The sequence below is a fragment of the Pseudophryne corroboree genome, chromosome 11, assembly GCF_028390025.1.
Source record: "Pseudophryne corroboree isolate aPseCor3 chromosome 11, aPseCor3.hap2, whole genome shotgun sequence".
NCBI lineage: Eukaryota > Metazoa > Chordata > Amphibia > Anura > Myobatrachidae > Pseudophryne > Pseudophryne corroboree.
This window is the reverse complement of record NC_086454.1, coordinates 253,312,851-253,333,147: the sequence shown is the minus strand read 5'-3', so window position 1 is coordinate 253,333,147 and position 20,297 is coordinate 253,312,851.

Below are 20,297 nucleotides of genomic sequence, written 5' to 3'. Positions count from 1 at the left end.
TTTCTAATACATGTAAGACAAGAACCTGGGACAAACATACCTGCCCTCAAACACTATCCCAGTGTTCTTGTCACATATCCCCCTCCCCTGTTTCGACCTAGGGGCCGGAACACTTGTAGCCCCCAGATAGAAGATGCGGGACAATGCATCTGCGTTGGCCAATTGTGTACCCGGTCTATGTTCGACAGTAAACTTAAAATCCTGCAACGCTAGAAACCATCTAGTTACCCGAGCATTCTTGCCTCTATTTATATACATCCATTTTAAAGGGGCATGATCCGTCACTAGTCTGAATTGTCTACCCAAGAGGTAATATCTCAAGGTATCTAGTGCCCACTTAATGGCCAAAGCCTCCTTTTCCACAATGGCATACCTTTTTTCATGCTCATTGAGTTTCCTACTCAAATAAATGATAGGGTGTTCGTCCCCATCTCTGGTTTGGGACAGCATAGCACCTATCCCTACCTCTGAGGCATCTGTCTGTACCACAAATTCTTTTGAAAAATCTTGTGTTATCAACACCGGTTGTGAACACAAAGCCACTTTTAACGCTTGGAACGCTTTTTCTGCATCAGGGTTCCATTTCACCATATTTGACTGCTTCCCTTTGGTAAGGTCTGACAACGGCTCCACTGTGGTCGCAAAATTGGGAATAAACCGTCTATAGTACCCAGTAATTCCCAAAAAAGCCCTTACCTGTTTTTTATTCACTGGACGAGGCCAGTTTTGAATAGCATCAATTTTATTCAATTGGGGCCTAATCAGACCTCTGCCTATGGTGAAGCCCAAGTATTTGACCTCCTCCATTGCGAGGCAGCACTTCTTTGGGTTAGCAGTTAACCCTGCCTCTCTGATTGAGTCCAGTACTGCTTGTACTTTAACCAAATGGGACCCCCAGTCTGTACTGTGAATTACCACATCATCCAAATAGGCAGCTGCATATTTTCTATGGGGCCTCAAAATTTTATCCATCGCCCGTTGAAAGGTTGCTGGAGCCCCATGCAACCCAAAGGGTAACATCTTATACTGGTACAGCCCCTCCGGAACCGAGAAGGCTGTTTTTTCTTTGGCGCTATCAGATAAAGGTATTTGCCAGTAACCTTTGGTCAGGTCCAATGTGGTGAGAAACCTGGCTGTTCCCAGCCTTTCTACAAGCTCATCCACACGGGGCATGGGGTATGCGTCAAACTTGGACACCTCATTTAACTTACGAAAGTCATTACAGAAGCGTATGCTACCGTCGGGCTTCGGGATGAGCACTATGGGACTGGACCACTCACTGTTAGACTCCTCTATGACTCCAAGTTCTAACATGGTTTTAACTTCTTTAGAAATAGCTTCTCGCTGAGCTTCAGGAATCCTATATGGCTTTAAATGAACCCTGACCCCTGGTTCTGTGACAATGTCATGTTTTATTATGGTCGTTCGGCCAGGCAGCTCTGAAAATATCTCCCTATTTTGGATGAGAAATTCTTTAACCTGATTGTTCTGATCAGCTGATAATGTCTCTGACACCTTCACTGCGGGAAGCAACCGGGGTGAAGACACCGAAGGGCAAGGCTCCGCTGACAGAGACAACCTATCTTTCCAGGGTTTGATTAAGATAACATGGTAGATCTGTTCGGGTTTTCTCTTTCCCGGCTGGTATACTTTGTAATTAACCTCATTCACTTTTTCCCTAATCTCAAATGGACCCTGCCATTTAGCTAGGAATTTGCTTTCCACAGTGGGTACCAAAACAAGAACTCTATCTCCAGGAGCAAATTCCCGTATCTTGGCACTCCGGTTATAGACCCTCTGTTGAGCACTTTGGGCCTGTTCCATGTGCTCTCTGACAACAGGTACCACGGCTGCAATCCTATCCTGCATTTGTGTTACATGTTCAATAACGCTTCTATAAGGAGTGGGCTGTCCTTCCCACGTCTCTTTGGCAACGTCCAACAGCCCTCTGGGGTGTCTACCATACAACAAATCAAATGGAGAAAACCCCGTAGAGGACTGAGGAACTTCTCTGATGGCCATTAACAAGTAGGGCAACAAACAATCCCAGTTTTTCCCATCTCTCTCAACAACCTTTTTTAACAAACTTTTTAATGTTTTATTAAACCTTTCCACCAACCCGTCAGTTTGGGGATGGTAGATGGACGTCCTGAGGTGAGTGACCTTAAATAATTTGCACAATTCTTTCATGATCCTTGACATAAATGGAGTACCTTGGTCAGTCAAAATTTCTTTTGGTATTCCCACTCTACTAAAAACCTGCACCAGCTCCCTAGCTATCGCCTTGGTTGTGATAGTGTGTAAAGAGACAGCCTCAGGATATCGAGTGGCATAGTCCATAATTACCAGGATATACTTATGGCCCCGAGCAGACTTTAACAAGGGCCCCACGAGATCCATGGCTATTCTGTCAAACGGGACCTCTATAATAGGCATGGGAACTAGTGGGCTCCTGAAATGGGGTCTAGGGGCATGATACTGGCATTCAGGACAGGAAGAACAATATTCAGACACTTCTTTATAAACCCCTTGCCAAAAGAACCTTTGTAAAACTCTTTCAGTGTTTTTTTCTGCCCCTAAATGTCCTGCGGTAACGTGACTATGAGCTAAATCTAGTACCATTCTCCGATAAGGCTGGGGAACTACCAGCTGTTCCACCACATCCTCACCCTTTTTGACAATGTGGTACAAGAGCTCATTACAGATGGACATGTGGGGATACGTAACCCTGTCACCTGGTACCACAGGTTCCCCATTAACAATCTTAACATTCTCTCTAGCCTTTATTAAGGTAGGATCCTTTAACTGTTCAGACGCAAACAGATCCTTCTTTACCTCCAGGTCAGGCACGCTTTCAGTTCTAACTACTATGTCTCTGTTCCCAGCAAGAGGGTCCTCACTGGACTCCCCATCTGTCACTTCCCCAGCCAAACTAGCAAAAGGCAAAGGGTCAGAAAGTTCCGAAGACACACGTACATCCATAAAATCACCGGTATTATCAACTGGCTCTTTACTTCTCACATCTGTTGATAACCGTGATTCCCAAAGTTTCCAAAAATTAGGAAAATCCCTCCCTATAATGGCCTCATGCACCAAGGTGGGGACCAGTCCCACTTTAACCATTGCTGACCCACAACAAGTTTCTATATTCACTTCAGCAGTGACATAATGTTGGGTATCCCCATGTATGCAAGTTACCCCAATAGGTATTTGCTGGACCTTTAAGGGGTTCACTAACCCAGCTTTCACGAGGGTAACTAAACTTCCTGAATCTAGCAAGGCCTCTACCCGGTTACCCTCTAAGAACACATCACACATTTGTTTTTCCAGCTCAGGTGAAGGTACCACAGTACAGACTAACCTAGCAAAGAAAGACATTCTGCGACATTCAAAGGCAGCATCACAGTGCATGGGTTCTTGCGTGACTGGGCAATTGGCAATAACATGACCTGGCATACCACACCTAAAACATTTAACCACACGATTATCAACCCGTTTGGGCAGCACAGACCGTTCTAGCCCCATTGGCCTGTCTCCAGGGCCAGTGTTTACAGTCTCTCCAGCCTTGCGTTCTCTTAACCGCCCAGCAACGTTTTCCCACGGAACAGTCTTACCAGTCTTTACTGAAGGGCGCTGTCAAGGATTTATGGGTTGCTGGGTGGTCATCAGTAATTCCTCTGCTGCCAAATACCTCTCTACCATGTCCACTAATTGGTCAGCAGTACCCGGGTTTCCATGGCTCACCCACTTGCGCAGGACCATGGGCAAAGATCTCAAGTAGCGGTCCATGACGACTCTTTCAACCATCTGGGGACCAGTTAATGTCTCTGGCTGTAGCCATTTTTTTGTTAGCTGGATAAGGTCGTGCATCTGGGAGCGCGGAGGCTTCTCCATGGCGTACACCCAACGGTGCACCCGTTGTGCTCGTACTGACAGCGTGACTCCTAGGCGGGCCAGGATCTCAGTCTTTAGTTTATCATAGTCCCGAGCCTCAGCAGGGCTTAAATCAAAGTAAGCTTTTTGGGGCTCACCTGACAGGAAAGGTGCCAGCAGACTGGCCCACTGTGCTTTCGGCCAGTTCTCACGCTCGGCAGTCCTTTCAAACGTGGTCAGATAGGCCTCCACATCATCAGCCTCTGTCATTTTCTGCAGGAAGTGACTGGCCCGTATAGCACTAGAGCTGGTCGGAGCACTGACGGCCACATCTCCAACCCGAGCTGCAAGTCTCTGCACCACTTCTGCTAAGGCCTCTCTATCCTGACGCTGTTGCCTCCAATTTTCCTCCATAGCCATCTGCTGCTGTCTGTTGGCCTCTTGCTGAGCCACTGTAGCTTGCAGCAGGGCTTTAAGCAGTTCCTCCATGTCGACAGATTTTTCAGGCGGCTTTGTAGCTGCTTTCACCCAGGACATATATCAAACCCTCGGGGTGAATCTCAGCAACTTCACACTGTGCTGTATCTGCATAAACCACCGTTTTCTGCAGGCCTCATGAAGCTGCTGCTTTCACTTATGCGCAGAGCGGTGTGGTCGCATTCTCCACCAAGTTGTAACGCTGTAAGGGTACAAGGTGCCGTTTCCTGGGATAAATGGCAGCCTGCAGCAGCTGAGGAACCACACAAGTCCAGTTTCCGGTACAACTGGCCCCAGCCAGTTGTTTATTAGACAGAAAATAAAACAAACAGCAAAAGAAAATACCTTGCCTGTCCGGCACTAACTAAACACAAGATGTTCCTAACTATCACTAAACAAAACACAGAGTTCTCCAGTACCCTGTATAGCTCACTTGTATCAGGAAGCGTGTCTCTCTCACAGAGATCCTGCAGTCTTCCCAGGCAGTCTGCACACCCTAATCAGGCCAGCAGCTCTATAACACTCTTACACAGCTGAAAGCCTGATTAGCCTTCTGTGAGGCCAAAGACCCGAACTGGGCCCAATGTCTGGAACTTGCCCCATCTCTCTTTCAGGGTCCTTACCCAGCTTTTCCAACAAACTGAAAAGGTTCTGACAAAACAAAACAAAACAAAAACATATTCCTAGAAGTTTTCATTTTTCTAATACATGTAAGACAAGAACCTGGGACAAACATACCTGCCCTCAAACACTATCCCAGTGTTCTTGTCACACTATATATAAACATAAAAACAGTATGGAATGGTGAACTTGACCCAAAGCCACAATCCCAGGGTCAAATTAGTTGTTCCATGTATATTAAACAAAAACGATCAGTTTCATCTTAGTAGTGTGACACAATATTAGATAGTAAAAGGTATTAACCATGTTATGTAATAATCCCTCCGAGCTATGGGGATCTAGGGGACCGAGACGGTGAACGGTTAGCCATTAGTTTGCGTTTCGCCACTTGAGGATCATCAAAGTACACTGGTTGGCCATCTATTATTATTCGAAGTTTTGCCGGGTAGAGTAAGGCGAAACGTCGATCATGGCTGTGGAGGTATCGACATATCTCCGAAAATGCCTTTCACTTCTGGGAAACACCCGCGGAAATTCTATTAATTCTATGGTCTTTAACTGTTTATTGCTGTGATTTGCGATACTGAGACAGTATTTTTTCTTTGACTCTGTAATCCAAGAATTTGGTCACAACCAGTCTAGACCTACCCTGGGCATTTCTCTGGGCTGGGCCAACTCTATGGGCTATTTCTATCTGGGGCAAGGGAAAATCCCCACCTAGGCCCATAGCTGGCGGAAGATCAATACTGAGAAAATCAATTAATTGAGTTTCGGGAATTGACTCTGGGATCCCTATAAAACGAAGATTGCTCCACAGGTGGCTGTTCTCCCAGTCATCAATTTTATCTTGGAGGGCTTGGATAACATTGGAATGTGAGTGCCCCTGCTGTTGAACAGTATGTAGTGAATCCTCTACATCACTAGTTCTTTGTTCCAGAGTGTCTAGACGGGAGGAATGGGAGTCGAGTCTAGCTAATGCAGCATCTAATTTAGTGTTCAAGTCCTCTAGAGGCTTGTTTAAATGAGGTAAGATAATTTTGGACAATTATTTCGCCATTTCAGCCAATGGAAGAGATTCCAATGGAATTACCTGATGGGTAGTGGGTGTGTGGGAATCTTGTGAGTCATCTGAGACAGATGCAGGTTGTGAGGAAGCCTTTTTATCTCCCTTGTTTTTGTTTCTAACCATGGCTGGGGTGGAAGGAGACTGGTGCGGAGCCGATAATTTATCCACAAATTTATCCATGCCCAACCCGGAGCCTACCAATAAGAGTAGATGTCCTCAGTTACTCAGTTGAAGATTAGTAAATAGATATAAAGTTAACACCTGACAAATGTAATGTGGTCACACATTAATGCTGATAAGTAACCTTTAGCCCCCCTCATATAAGACTAGCATCCTAATTCACATGTCTATGCAATAGAATTCAATGAAGGAATGAATGCTATTCTCTAATTAGAACATGTGTAACAATCTTGAAAATATATATATAAGAATAAAAACACAAAAAAATCACAATCTCAAATAATGCAGTTACACAGGATCAGAGTAATACAACCTCAGGCACTGAATGGAGTTTACCAGGGCCGTAACTACGTGTGTGCCAAGTGGGCTTGGCACACAGCGCAGTTGCCCTGAGGGCGCATGGCCAGCGGCATGTAATGAGTCAAATTGACTCATTACATGCCGCCTCTGAAATCTGCGTCGTGCGCCGCCGCCGCGCTGGAGGAGAGAGAAGCGCCGGGCAGGTGAGAAGGAGGAGGAGGGAGGGGGACTGGAGCCGCAGCAGTGCTATGTCATTGGTAGTAAGCGCCGCTGCAGCTGTCCCCTCTCCTTCCGTATAGGCTGCCCGGCGCTGCTGTGGATGCTGGGATGCGGTTCCTCCATCCCAGCATCCAGAGCAGCGCCAGGCAGCCTATACGGAAGGAGAGGGGGATGCTGCAGCGGCGCTTACTACCAATGACATAGCGCTGCTGCGGCTCCAGTCCCCCTCCCTCCTCCTCCTTGTCCGATGCCTGCACAGAGGGAGATGCCAGCACGAGGAGCCTGTCAGCGGGGAGAAGGTAAGTATATCCCTCTCTCTCTCTTTCTCTCTCTCTCTCTGTCTGGGGGACACCGTCTGCCGTAATGTGTAAAAAGGGGGCCTGGCTGCCGCAATGTGTAAAAAGGGGGCCTGGCTGCCGCAATGTGTAAAAAGGGGCCTGGCTGCCGCAATGTGTAAAAAGGGGGACTGGCTGCCGCAATGTGTAAAAAGGGGTCCTGGCTGCCGCAATGTGTAAAAAGGGGTCCTGGCTGCCGCAATGTGTAAAAAGGGGTCCTGGCTGCCGCAATGTGTAAAAAGGGGGACTGGCTGCCGCAATGTGTAAAAAGGGGTCCTGGCTGCCGCAATGTGTAAAAAGGGGTCCTGGCTGCCGCAATGTGTAAAAAGGGGGACTGGCTGCCGCAATGTGTAAAAAGGGGGACTGGTAGCCGCAATGTGTAAAAAGGGGGACTGGCTGCCGCAATGTGTAAAAAGGGGGACTGGCTGCCGCAATGTGTAAAAAGGGGGACTGTCTGCTGTAATGTGTAAAAAGGGGGACGCTGTCTGCTGTAATGTATAAAAGGGGCTCTACCTGTTGTAGTGGCGCTACTGTGCAGGGGAATTTGAATAATGGAGACTACTGTGCACCGTAGTTTGAATTGCTATTATTTTGTGGCCATGCCCCTTCCCCATGAAGCCACGCCCCTATATATTTTTTGCACGCCTACGGCGCGCACTGCCCCTATCTTGCATGGGGGGGGGGGGCGCCAATGTCGTTTCTTGCACACAGCGCTAAAATGCCTAGTTACGGCACTGGAGTTTACATCTAAGCGTGTGCAGAAAAAAAAAAGTCAAGAGCACATGTGGCTTTAACTACTAAAACAAAGCTGTACAAGCACACCCATACTAAGTGACATGGGCTGCTGTGAATAATTATTAAGCCCTTGTGCTTATGCAGTGACCAGTGAACTCAGACAGGGTCCAAAGCGTGCCATCGATATCCAGAGGCTACAACAATCACCCTTGTGATTCGGGGAGATGTAAAGATGGTGGCACTGCACTGTTGGGGTCTTGGAGAGCTGAGATCCATGAGCCCCGGATTAGACACCACTGTAACAATGAGTATGGGGCAGGGAGCACTGTGTTTGTTGCCTCAGTAATCGTGCATGTGAGTGTTTAAAAGAAAATAGAAGATGCCAGGGCAAGCACTGCCTTATGAGCAGGGAAATTATGGGGTCTATTGTGAGACTGCCGGAGGGTGGACAAAGTGAGCAGGAGACCACACACCCTGAAGACTCTGACGGTAGGCAACAGAGGTATCCACAGCTTCAAATTTTCCCCATAAGTGGCTACAAGGAGTGTGGGCTGGAGAGAGCAGAAGGAGTAAAGCTGTCGGCCGACAGCTCCGCTCTGAACATCCCACCCAGTGGTCACGGAAACCGCAGGTAGGAAGCAAGAGGGCACTGTAATGTTGGTAGTGAGGATGTAGGGGATCAGGGTGGGACACCACCCCACAGGCGGCAAGGACATTGCAGCCCCCCAGAGTAGGAGACCAGCAGGCAGCACCAAGTGGGGAGCCCACCCCCATCAACAAAGAGGGGGCATCAGCTCCGACAGGAGAGCACAGACCCGACTCACCACCGCCAGTGGGAAGGGGGACAGCAGCTCCGGCGGTCCTGGTGCTGATTGTCGGGTAGGCGAAGGCAGGAGCGCACGGAAACCGCTGCAGCGTTAGGAAGGAGAAGAACCAGACCGGGTCTCCGATTTCAGGTAGGGAAGCTCTGCTCCAGCAGACTACAATGAAGCAGGGAAGAGGGGGTCATCAGTGGGCCGGGAGGAAGGACCAACACCCTGCAATCTCTTTCAAGGGTCCCAGCGAATGCCGTCACGTTGGCTCCGAGTCCCGGCAGACTGGAATGGGGAAGCCCGCCTTACTCCGGATCCTCTCCCTGGTCCATCCCCTGAACGGTGGGGAAATCAAGTCAGGACCCTCGTCCCAGTAGCAGTGGGGTATTATACCACGCTGCGGTGGCAATATGGCGCTGGGTAGCTCCGTGCCTTTTGGCTGCAGATGCGGCCGGACTCCGGGGAAAATAAATATTGCTCTGGGCTGCAAATCAATGTCACCAGTAGGGTCTTTATTAGTTCCCCTCCTCCTGGGTACAATTTAAACAAACTGCGAGGAGCTTTAAATACAGGAAAGGGTGATGAATTGAGCCGCTAGACCCAGAGCTGTGTTAAAATGCGGCCATTCCTAATGCCTCACCCACCGGAAGTTGTCATACGTTCTTTGAACGTGTGTACGATCTTGCCTAAGTATGACAGTCCACAGGGGCATATGATCTGATATACAACGAACTTGGAATTGCCCGTAGGAATGTGTCTAATTTCATAGCGTTTGCCTGACAACGGTTGAAAAAATTTATTACCAGAGATCATGGAACCGTGAATACACATTTCAAACAACCCTTTTTGATATTAGTGATGAGCGGGTTTGGTTCCTCGGAATCCGAACCCCCCCGAACTTCACCCATTTTACACGGGTCTGAGGCATACTCGGATACTCCAGTATTGCTCGGTTAACCCGAGCGCGCCCAAACGTCATCATCCTGCTGTCGGATTCTCACAAGATTCAGATTCTATATAAGGAGCCGCGCGTCGCCGCCATTTTTCACTCGTGCATTGGAAATGATAGTGAGAGGACGTGGCTGGCGTCCTCTCACTTTGTTTCAGAACTTTCAGGGAGCTGCAAATATCTTTATTTTGGGGACCAGCAGTATTATTGGAGGAGTACAGTGCAGAGTTTTGCTGACCAGTGACCACCAGTATTATACAGGTTGAGTATCCCTTAACCAAAATGCTTGGGACCAGAGGTATTTTGGATATCGGATTTTTCCGTATTTTGGAATAATTGCATACTATAATGAGATATCATGGCGATGGGACCCAAGTCTTAGCACAGAATGCATTTATGTTACATATACACCTTATACACACAGCCTGAAGGTAATTTTAGCCAATATTTTTTTATAACTTTGTGCATAAACAAAGTGTGTCTACATTCACACAATTCATTTATGTTTCATATACACCTTATATACACAGCCTGAAGATCATTTAATACAGTATTATTAATAACTGTGTATTAAACAAAGTTTTTGTACATTGAGCCATCAAAAAACAAAGGTTTCACTTTCTCACTCTCCCTCAAAAAAGTCCGTATTTCGGAATATTCCGTATTTAGGAATATTTGGATATGGGATACTCAACCTGTATGTTCTCTGCCTGAAAAACGCTCCATATCTGTGCTTAGTGTGCTGCATATATCTGTGCTCACACTGCTTTATTGTGGGGACTGGGGACCAGCAGTATTATATAGGAGTACAGTGCAGAGTTTTGCTGACCAGTGACCACCAGTATTAAACGTTCTCTGCCTGAAAAACACTCCATATCTGTGCTCAGTGTGCTGCATATATCTGTGCTCACACTGCTTTATTGTGGGGACTGGGGACCCGCAGTATTATATAGGAGGAGTACAGTGCAGAGTTTTGCTGACCAGTGACCACCAGTATTATACGTTCTCTGCCTGAAAAACGCTCCATATCTGTGCTGCATTGTAGTTTATAGTAGGAGTACAGTGCATAATTTTGCTGACCACCAGTATATAATATATAGGAGTACGGTACAGAAGGCCACTGCTCTACCTACCTCTGTGTCGTCAAGTATACTATCCATCCATACCTGTGGTGCATTTCAGTTTTGCACAGTTTGCTGACCACCAGTATATAATATATAGCAGTACGGTACAGTAGGCCACTGCTCTACCTACCTCTTTGTCGTCAAGTATACTATCCATCCATACCTGTGGTGCATTTCAGTTTTGCACAGTTTGCTGACCACCAGTATATAATATATAGCAGTACGGTACAGTAGGCCACTGCTCTACCTACCTCTGTGTCGTCAAGTATACTATCCATCCATACCTGTGGTGCATTTCAGTATTGCACAGTTTGCTGACCACCAGTATATAATATATAGCAGTACGGTACAGTAGGCCACTGCTCTACCTACCTCTGTGTCGTCAAGTATACTATCCATCCATACCTGTGGTGCATTTCAGTATTGCACAGTTTGCTGACCACCAGTATATAATATATAGCAGTACGGTACAGTAGGCCACTGCTCTACCTACCTCTGTGTCGTCAAGTATACTATCCATCCATACCTGTGGTGCATTTCAGTTGTGCGCAGTATATATAGTAGTAGGCCATTGCTATTGATACTGGCATATAATTCCACACATTAAAAAATGTAGAACAAAAATGTGGAGGGTAAAATAGGGAAAGATCAAGATCCACTTCCACCTCGTGCTGAAGCTGCTGCCACTAGTCATGGCCGAGACGATGAAATGCCATCAACGTCGTCTGCCAAGGCCGATGCCCAATGTCATAGAAGAGAGCATGTAAAATCCAAAACACAAAAGTTCAGTAAAATGACCCAAAAATCAAAATTAAAAGCGTCTGAGGAGAAGCGTAAACTTGCCAATATGCCATTTATGACACGGAGTGGCAAGGAACGGCTGAGGCCCTGGCCTATGTTCATGGATAGTGGTTCAGCTTCACATGAGGATGGAAGCACTCATCCTCTCGCTAGAAAAATGAAAATACTTAAGCTGGCAAAAGCACAGCAAAGAACTGTGCGTTCTTCTAAATTCCCAAGGAGAGTCCAATTGTGTTGGCTGCGATGCCTGACCTTCCCAACACTGGACGGGAAGAGGTGGCGCCTTCCACCATTTGCACGCCCCCTGCAAGTGCTGGAAGGAGCACCCGCAGTCCAGTTCCTGATAGTCAAATTGAAGATGTCACTGTTGAAGTACACCAGGATGAGGATATGGGTGTTGCTGGCGCTGAGGAGGAAATTGACAAGGAGGATTCTGATGGTGAGGTGGTTTGTTTAAGTCAGGCACCCGGGGAGACACCTGTTGTCCGTGGGACGAATATGGCCATTGACATGCCTGGTCAAATTACAAAAAAAATCACCTCTTCGGTGTGGAATTATTTTAATACAAATGCGGACAACAGGTGTCAAGCCATGTGTTGCCTTTGTCAAGCTGTAATAAGTAGGGGTAAGGACGTTAACCACCTCGGAACATCCTCCCTTATACGTCACCTGCAGCGCATTCATCATAAGTCAGTGACAAGTTCAAAAACTTTGGATGACAGCGGAAGCAGTCCACTGACCACTAAATCCCTTCCTCTTGTAACCAAGCTCCTGCAAACCACACCACCAACTCCCTCAGTGTCAATTTCCTCCTTACACAGGAAAGCCAATAGTCCTGCAGGCCATGTCACTGGCAAGTCTGACGAGTCCTCTCCTGCCTGGGATTCCTCCGATGCATCCTTGAGTGTAACGCTTACTGCTGCTGGCGCTGCTGTTGATGCTGCTGGGAGTCGATCGTCATCCCAGAGGGGAAGTCGGAAGACCACTTGTACTACTTCCAGTAAGCAATTGACTGTCCAACAGTCCTTTGCAAGGAAGATGAAATATCACAGCAGTCATCCTGCTGCAAAGCGGATAACTCAGGCCTTGGCAGCCTGGGCGGTGTGAAACGTGTTTCCGTTATCCACCGTTAATTCACAGGCAACTACAGACTTGATTGAGGTACTGTGTCCCCGGTACCAAATACCATCTAGGTTCCATTTCTCTATGCAGGCGATACCGAAAATGTACACAGACCTCAGAAAAAGAGTCACCAGTGTCCGAAAAAATGCAGTTGTACCCAATGTCCACTTAACCACGGACATGTGGACAAGTGGAGCAGGGCAGACTCAGGACTATATGACTGTGACAGCCCACTGGGTAGATGTATTGCCTCCAGCAGCAAGAACAGCAGCGGCGGCACCAGTAGCAGCATCTCGCAAACGCCAACTCGTTCCTAGGCAGGCTACGCTTTGTATCACCGCTTTCCAGAAGAGGCACACAGCTGACAACCTCTTACGGAAACTGAGGAAAATCATCACAGAATGGCTTACCCCAAATAGACTCTCCTGGGGATTTGTGACATTGGACAACGCCAGCAATATTGTGCGTCCATTACATCTGGGCAAATTCCAGCACGTCCCATGTTTTGCACATACATTGAATTTGGTGGTGCAGAATTATTTAAAAAACGACAGGGGCGTGCAAGAGATGCTGTCGGTGGCCCGAAGAATTGCGGGCCACTTTCGGCATTCAGCCACTGCGTGCTGAAGACTGGAGCACCACCAAACAGTCCTGAACCTGCCCTGCCATCATCTGAAGCAAGAGGTGGTAACGAGGTGGAATTCCACCCTCTATATGCTTCAGAGGATGGAGGAGCAGCAAAAGGCCATTCAAGCCTATACATCTGCCTACGATATAGGCAAAGGAGGGGGAATGCACCTGACTCAAGCGCAGTGGAGAATGATTTCAACGTTGTGCAAGGTTCTGCAACCCTTTGAACTTGCCACACGTGAAGTCAGTTCAGACACTGCCAGCCTGAGTCAGGTCATTCCCCTCATCAGGCTTTTGCAGAAGAAGCTGGAGAGATTGAAGGAGGAGCTAAAACAGAGCGATTCCGCTAGGCATGTGGGACTTGTGGATGGAGCCCTTAATTCGCTTAACCAGGATTCACGGGTGGTCAATCTGTTGAAATCAGAGCACTACATTTTGGCCACCGTGCTCGATCCTAGATTTAAAACCTACGTTGGATCTCTCTTTCCGGCAGACACAAGTCTGCAGAGGTTCAAAGACCTGCTGGTGAGAAAATTGTCAAGTCAAGCGGAACGTTACCCGTCAACAGCTCCTCCTTTACATTCTCCCGCAACTGGGGCTGCGAAGAAAAGGCTAAGAATTCCGAGCCCACCCACTGGCGGTGATGCAGGGCAGTCTGGAGCGAGTGCTGACATCTGGTCCGGACTGAAGGACCTGCCAACGATTACTGACAGGTCATCTACTGTCACTGCATATGATTCTCTCACCATTGAAAGATTGAGGATTATATGAGTGACCGCATCCAAGTAGGCACATCAGACAGTCCGTACGTATACTGGCAGGAAAAAGAGGCAATTTGGAGGCCCTTGCAGAAACTGGCTTTATTTTACCTAAGTTGCCCACCCTCCAGTGTGTACTCCGAAAGATTGTTTAGTGCAGCCGCTCACCTTGTCAGCAATCGGCGTACAAGGTTACTTCCAGAAAATGTGGAGAAGATGATGTTCATCAAAATGAATTATAATCAATTCCTCCGTGGAGACATTCACCAGCAATTGCCTCCAGAAAGTACACAGGGACCTGAGATGGTGGATTCCAGTGGGGATGAATTAATAATCTGTGAGGAGGGGGATGTACACAGTGAAAGGGGTGAGGAATCGGATGATGAGGAGGAGGTGGACATCTTGCCTCTGTAGAGCCAGTTTGTGCAAGGAGAGATTGCTTCTTTTTTGGTGGGGGCCCAAACCAACCAGTCATTTCAGTCACAGTCGTGTGGCAGACCTTGTCGCTGAAATGATGGGTTTGTTATAGTGTGCATGTCCTGTTTATACAACATAAGGGTGGGTGGGAGGGCCCAAGGACAATTCCATCTTGCACTTCTTTTTTCTGTCATTTTTCTTTGCATCATGTGCTGTTTGGGGACTATTTTTTTGAAGTGCCATCCTGCCTGACACTGCAGTGCCACTCCTAGATGGGCCAGGTGTTTGTGTCGGCCACTTGGGTCGCTTAGCTTAGCCATCCAGCTACCTTGGTACACCTCTCTTTTTCTTTGCATCATGTGCTGTTTGGGGACTATTTTTTTGAAGTGCCATCCTGTCTGACACTGCAGTGCCACTCCTAGATGGGCCAGGTGTTTGTGTCGGCCACTTGGGTCGCTTAGCTTAGTCATACAGCTACCTCTATGCGCTTCTTTTTTTCTTTGCATCATGTGCTGTTTGGGGACTATTTTTTTGAAGTGCCATCCTGTCTGACACTGCAGTGTCACTCCTAGATGGGCCAGGTGTTTGTGTCGGCCACTTGGGTCGCTTAGCTTAGTCACACAGCTACCTCATTGCGCTTCTTTTTTTCTTTGCATCGTGTGCTGTTTGGGGACTATTTTTTTGAAGTGCCATCCTGTCTGACACTGCAGTGCCACTCCTAGATGGGCCAGGTGTTTGTGTCGGCCACTTGGGTCGCTTAGCTTAGCCATCCAGCGACCTTGGTACACCTCTCTTTTTCTTTGCATCATGTGCTGTTTGGGGACTATTTTTTTGAAGTGCCATCCTGTCTGACACTGCAGTGCCACTCCTAGATGGGCCAGGTGTTTGTGTCGGCCACTTGGGTCGCTTAGCTTAGTCATACAGCTACCTCTATGCGCTTCTTTTTTTCTTTGCATCATGTGCTGTTTGGGGACTATTTTTTTGAAGTGCCATCCTGTCTGACACTGCAGTGCCACTCCTAGATGGGCCAGGTGTTTGTGTCGGCCACTTGGGTCGCTTAGCTTAGTCACACAGCTACCTCATTGCGCTTCTTTTTTTCTTTGCATCGTGTGGTGTTTGGGGACTATTTTTTTGAAGTGCCATCCTGTCTGACACTGCAGTGCCACTCCTAGATGGGCCAGGTGTTTGTGTCGGCCTCTTGGGTCGCTTAGCTTAGTCATCCAGCGACCACGTGCAAATTTTAGGACTAAAAATAATATTGTGAGGTGTGAGGTGTTCAGAATAGACTGAAAATGAGTGGAAATTCTGGTTATTGAGGTTAATAATACTATGGGATCAAAATGACCCCCAAATTCTATGATTTAAGCTGTTTTTGTGGGGTTTTTGTAAAAAAAACACCCGAATCCAAAACACACCCGAATCCGACAAAAAAATTTCAGGGAGGTTTTGCCAAAACGCGTCCAAATCCAAAACACGGCCGCGGAACCGAATCCAAAACCAAAACACAAAACCCGAAAAAAATATCCGGTGCACATCACTATTTGCTATACAAAGCATTAGATAAAATATTCACCGAGTCATGTGTAATATTAGTTTTACTAAATAACCTCTAAGACTACGACCTCGTCTATAGCTAGCTAGTAGTTGGGTGTCCTTCATCTTAAGATCAGGGTCGCTTTGAATCATGGGCCATAAACTTTTTGATGTTCTATTTATGCTATCACTAGCACTATGGTAACGAATAACCCATGGCATCTTATTATAAAAAAATTTAACAGTACATTGTTTTAGCAGTTTTTCTCTGTCCTGCTTAAGGGTCTCTTTTTAGCATCACTGAGTAGTTTAGGATTATATCCCCTACTGGTAAACTTCTGCTCCATGGTATCCATCTGTACTATCGCAGTTTCTCTATCGGAATTAACTCTCATCACTCTCAGAAACTGGGAGTATGGGAGTCCCTTTTTAAGTGCGGTGCATGTGCAGCAAATTATTCCTGTCTGTTGGCTTGCTATACAATGTAGTGACAATCTGTTGATTGCAAATTTTAATCTGAACATCCAGGAAATTAATACTTTCTTTGCTGATGGAATACGTAAATTTTACTGGATGATCTCTGGCATTGCGCGAATCGATAACTGACATAAACATCTCCCTACTACCTCGCCACAATATAAGCAAGTCGTCAATAAAATGTGTGTAATACACAATCTGTCTAGTAATTGCTTCATCAGAAAAAAAAATCCTGCTCTACAGTGAACATAAATATGTTGGCGTATGATGGGGCCACACTGGACCACATCGCATAGCCAACACACTGCAGAAAAAAACTGTTATCGGACAGAAAAAAATTATTTGTCAAAATCAAATGCAGTACTCCAGACATAATTCCACATAATGGCCAACATATTTAGAGTGATCCTTTACACACTCTTTAACAGCCAGAAGTCCCTTATCATGAGGTATGACCGTATAGAGTGAGGTCACATTTTTACACTACATAGCCAAAGCTCACTACCATTCAATATAATCTCCTGTTATTGATTAAGAAGTACAGTGGTGTCCCGCAAGTAGCTAGAGTGGTCCTGGATGCATGGTTGAAACAAACTGTCCAAATATATGGCTGTTTGGTTGAAAAAGGACTTGGTAGTGGCTATTATAGGGCGCCTGGGGGGATTGTGCAAGGTTTTGTGCACCTTGGGAGTGGTATAGAACAAAGGTGTTATGGGATTAGATAGATTCAAAGCATTCATTAATTCCTACAGAATTATTTCCGTATCCACTGCCTGCTTGAGAATGTTACCAAGCTTCTGTTTAAATAAACCTGTAGGATCCTGGGGTAGTGGTCGATATGTGGCTGTATCGCTCAGTTGAAGCTGAATTTCTCTTATATATTCCATTTTATCCTGGATGACAAGAGCGCCACCCTTGTCTGCCGGGCAAAATACAAGGGAATCATTATTAGCCATTTACGCAAAGCCTGATGCTCCTCTTTGTTGGAATAAGGTCGTGTGAGGACCTGGGTTCATGTGTGCGTTATTCTCGCCTATCGCTCATCTCCGCCTTGAGAAAGGCAGCATTTACATTTCTGCACATTTCCCCGGGGTCACTACCGGGTTCTGAGATCACACAGTAAGCACACAATAGCAAGGTACAATGGCACCTTTATTTTCATACACACTAATTATACATGAAAAACCATAACCACACTTTGTGGGTAATTCCAAGTTGATCGCAGCAGGACATTTTTTAGCAGTTGGGCAAAACCATGTGCACTGCAGGGGGGGCAGATATAACATGTGCAGAGAGAGATAGATTTGGGTGTGGTGAGTTCAATCTGCAATCTAAATTGCAGTGTAAAAAAAAAGCAGCCAGTATTTACCCTGCACAGAAACAAAATAACCCACCCAAATCTAACTCTCTCTGCACATGTTATATCTGCCTCCCCTGCACTGCACATGGTTTTGCCCAACTGCTAAAAAATTTCCTGCTGCGATCAACTTGAATGACCCCTGTTTGTGCATTATTTACAAATAGCATTAGCATTGCACGCAGTAGGACTAAACTAATATAAAAACCACACAAAGCAAAAACCCCTATCCCTACACAGTCACTAGCCACCTCAGGGAATATTTGCTTTGGGGGACTCCTGGCGTATGATGGTTCCTGGAAGGGTTCTGTCTTGCTGATCCCAGCCGCGTGGCCTGTGTGAATCCACTACTCCTGTGGGTAGGGTATGCTGGAAAATAGAGATGTGCACTTGAAATTTTTCGGGTTTTGTGTTTTGGTTTTGGGTTCGGTTCCGCGGCCGTGTTTTGGGTTCGACCGCGTTTTGGCAAAACCTCACCGAATTTTTTTTGTCGCATTCGGGTGTGTTTTGGATTCGGGTGTTTTTTTCAAAAAACTCTAAAAAACAGCTTAAATCATAGAATTTGGGGGTCATTTTGATCCCAAAGTATTATTAACCTCAAAAACCATAATTTCCACTCATTTTCAGTCTATTCTGAATACCTCACACCTCACAATATTATTTTTAGTCCTAAAATTTGCACCGAGGTCGCTGGATGACTAAGCTAAGCGACCCTAGTGGCCGACACAAACACCTGGCCCATCTAGGAGTGGCACTGCAGTGTCACGCAGGATGGCCCTTCCAAAAAACACTCCCCAAACAGCACATGATGCAAAGAAGAAAAAAAGAGGCACAATGAGGTAGCTGTGTGAGTAAGCTAAGCGAACCTAGTGGCCGACACAAACACCTGGCCCATCTAGGAGTGTCACTGCAGTGTCACGCAGGATGGCCCTTCCAAAAAACACTCCTCAAACAGCACATGACGCAAAGAAGAAAAAAAGAGGCGCAATGAGGTAGCTGTGTGAGTAAGCTAAGCGACCCTAGTGGCCGACACAAACACCTGGCCCATCTAGGAGTGGCACTGCAGTGTCACGCAGGATGGCCCTTCCAAAAAACACTCCCCAAACAGCACATGACGCAAAGAAGAAAAAAAGAGGCGCAATGAGGTAGCTGTGTGAGTAAGCTAAGCGACCCTAGTGGCCGACACAAACACCTGGCCCATCTAGGAGTGGCACTGCAGTGTCACGCAGGATGGCCCTTCCAAAAAACACTCCCCAAACAGCACATGACGCAAAGAAGAAAAAAAGAGGCGCAATGAGGTAGCTGTGTGAGTAAGCTAAGCGACCCTAGTGGCCGACACAAACACCTGGCCCATCTAGGAGTGGCACTGCAGTGTCACGCAGGATGGCCCTTCCAAAAAACACTCCCCAAACAGCACATGACGCAAAGAAAAAAAAAAGAGGCGCAATGAGGTAGCTGTGTGAGTAAGCTAAGCGAACCTAGTGGCCGACACAAACACCTGGCCCATCTAGGAGTGGCACTGCAGTGTCATGCAGGATGGCCCTTCCAAAAAACACTCCCCAAACAGCACATGACGCAAAGAAGAAAAAAAGAGGCGCAATGAGGTAGCTGTGTGAGTAAGCTAAGCGACCCTAGTGGCCGACACAAACACCTGGCCCATCTAGGAGTGGCACTGCAGTGTCACGCAGGATGGCCCTTCCAAAAAACACTCCCCAAACAGCACATGACGCAACGAAGAAAAAAAGAGGCGCAATGAGGTAGCTGTGTGAATAAGCTAAGCGACCCTAGTGGCCGACACAAACACCTGGCCCATCTAGGAGTGGCACTGCAGTGTCACGCAGGATGTCCCTTCCAAAAAACCCTCCCCAAACAGCACATGACGCAAAGAAGAAAAAAAGAGGCGCAATGAGGTAGCTGTGTGAGTAAGATAAGCGACCCTAGTGGCCGACACAAACACCGGGCCCATCTAGGAGTGGCACTGCAGTGTCACGCAGGATGTCCCTTCCAAAAAACCCTCCCCAAACAGCACATGACGCAAAGAAAAAAAGAGGCACAATGAGGTAGCTGTGTGAGTAAGATAAGCGACCCTAGTGGCCGACACAAACACCGGGCCCATCTAGGAGTGGCACTGCAGTGTCACGCAGGATGTCCCTTCCAAAAAACCCTCCCCAAACAGCACATGACGCAAAGAAAAAAAGAGGCGCAATGAGGTAGCTGTGTGAGTAAGATAAGCGACCCTAGTGGCCGACACAAACACCGGGCCTGTTATGATTCCAGCACTCTGGTCTGAGGTGGTCCTTTTGCAAGGACCGGAGCACTGGAACGGAATGCTGGGGAAGGGAGCGGGAATAGAAAGTAGCCCCTGGCGCCCTAACTCCGTTGTCTCGCCCGTGTTATCAGAAATCCCCTGCGAGACTATGGTTGCTTGAGCCCATGGCAGCCGCGTTTGAAGGGCGGATTATGTCTGCCCAACTCCGATGCCCCCTCAGGTCTTAATGGGAGACAAAGGGA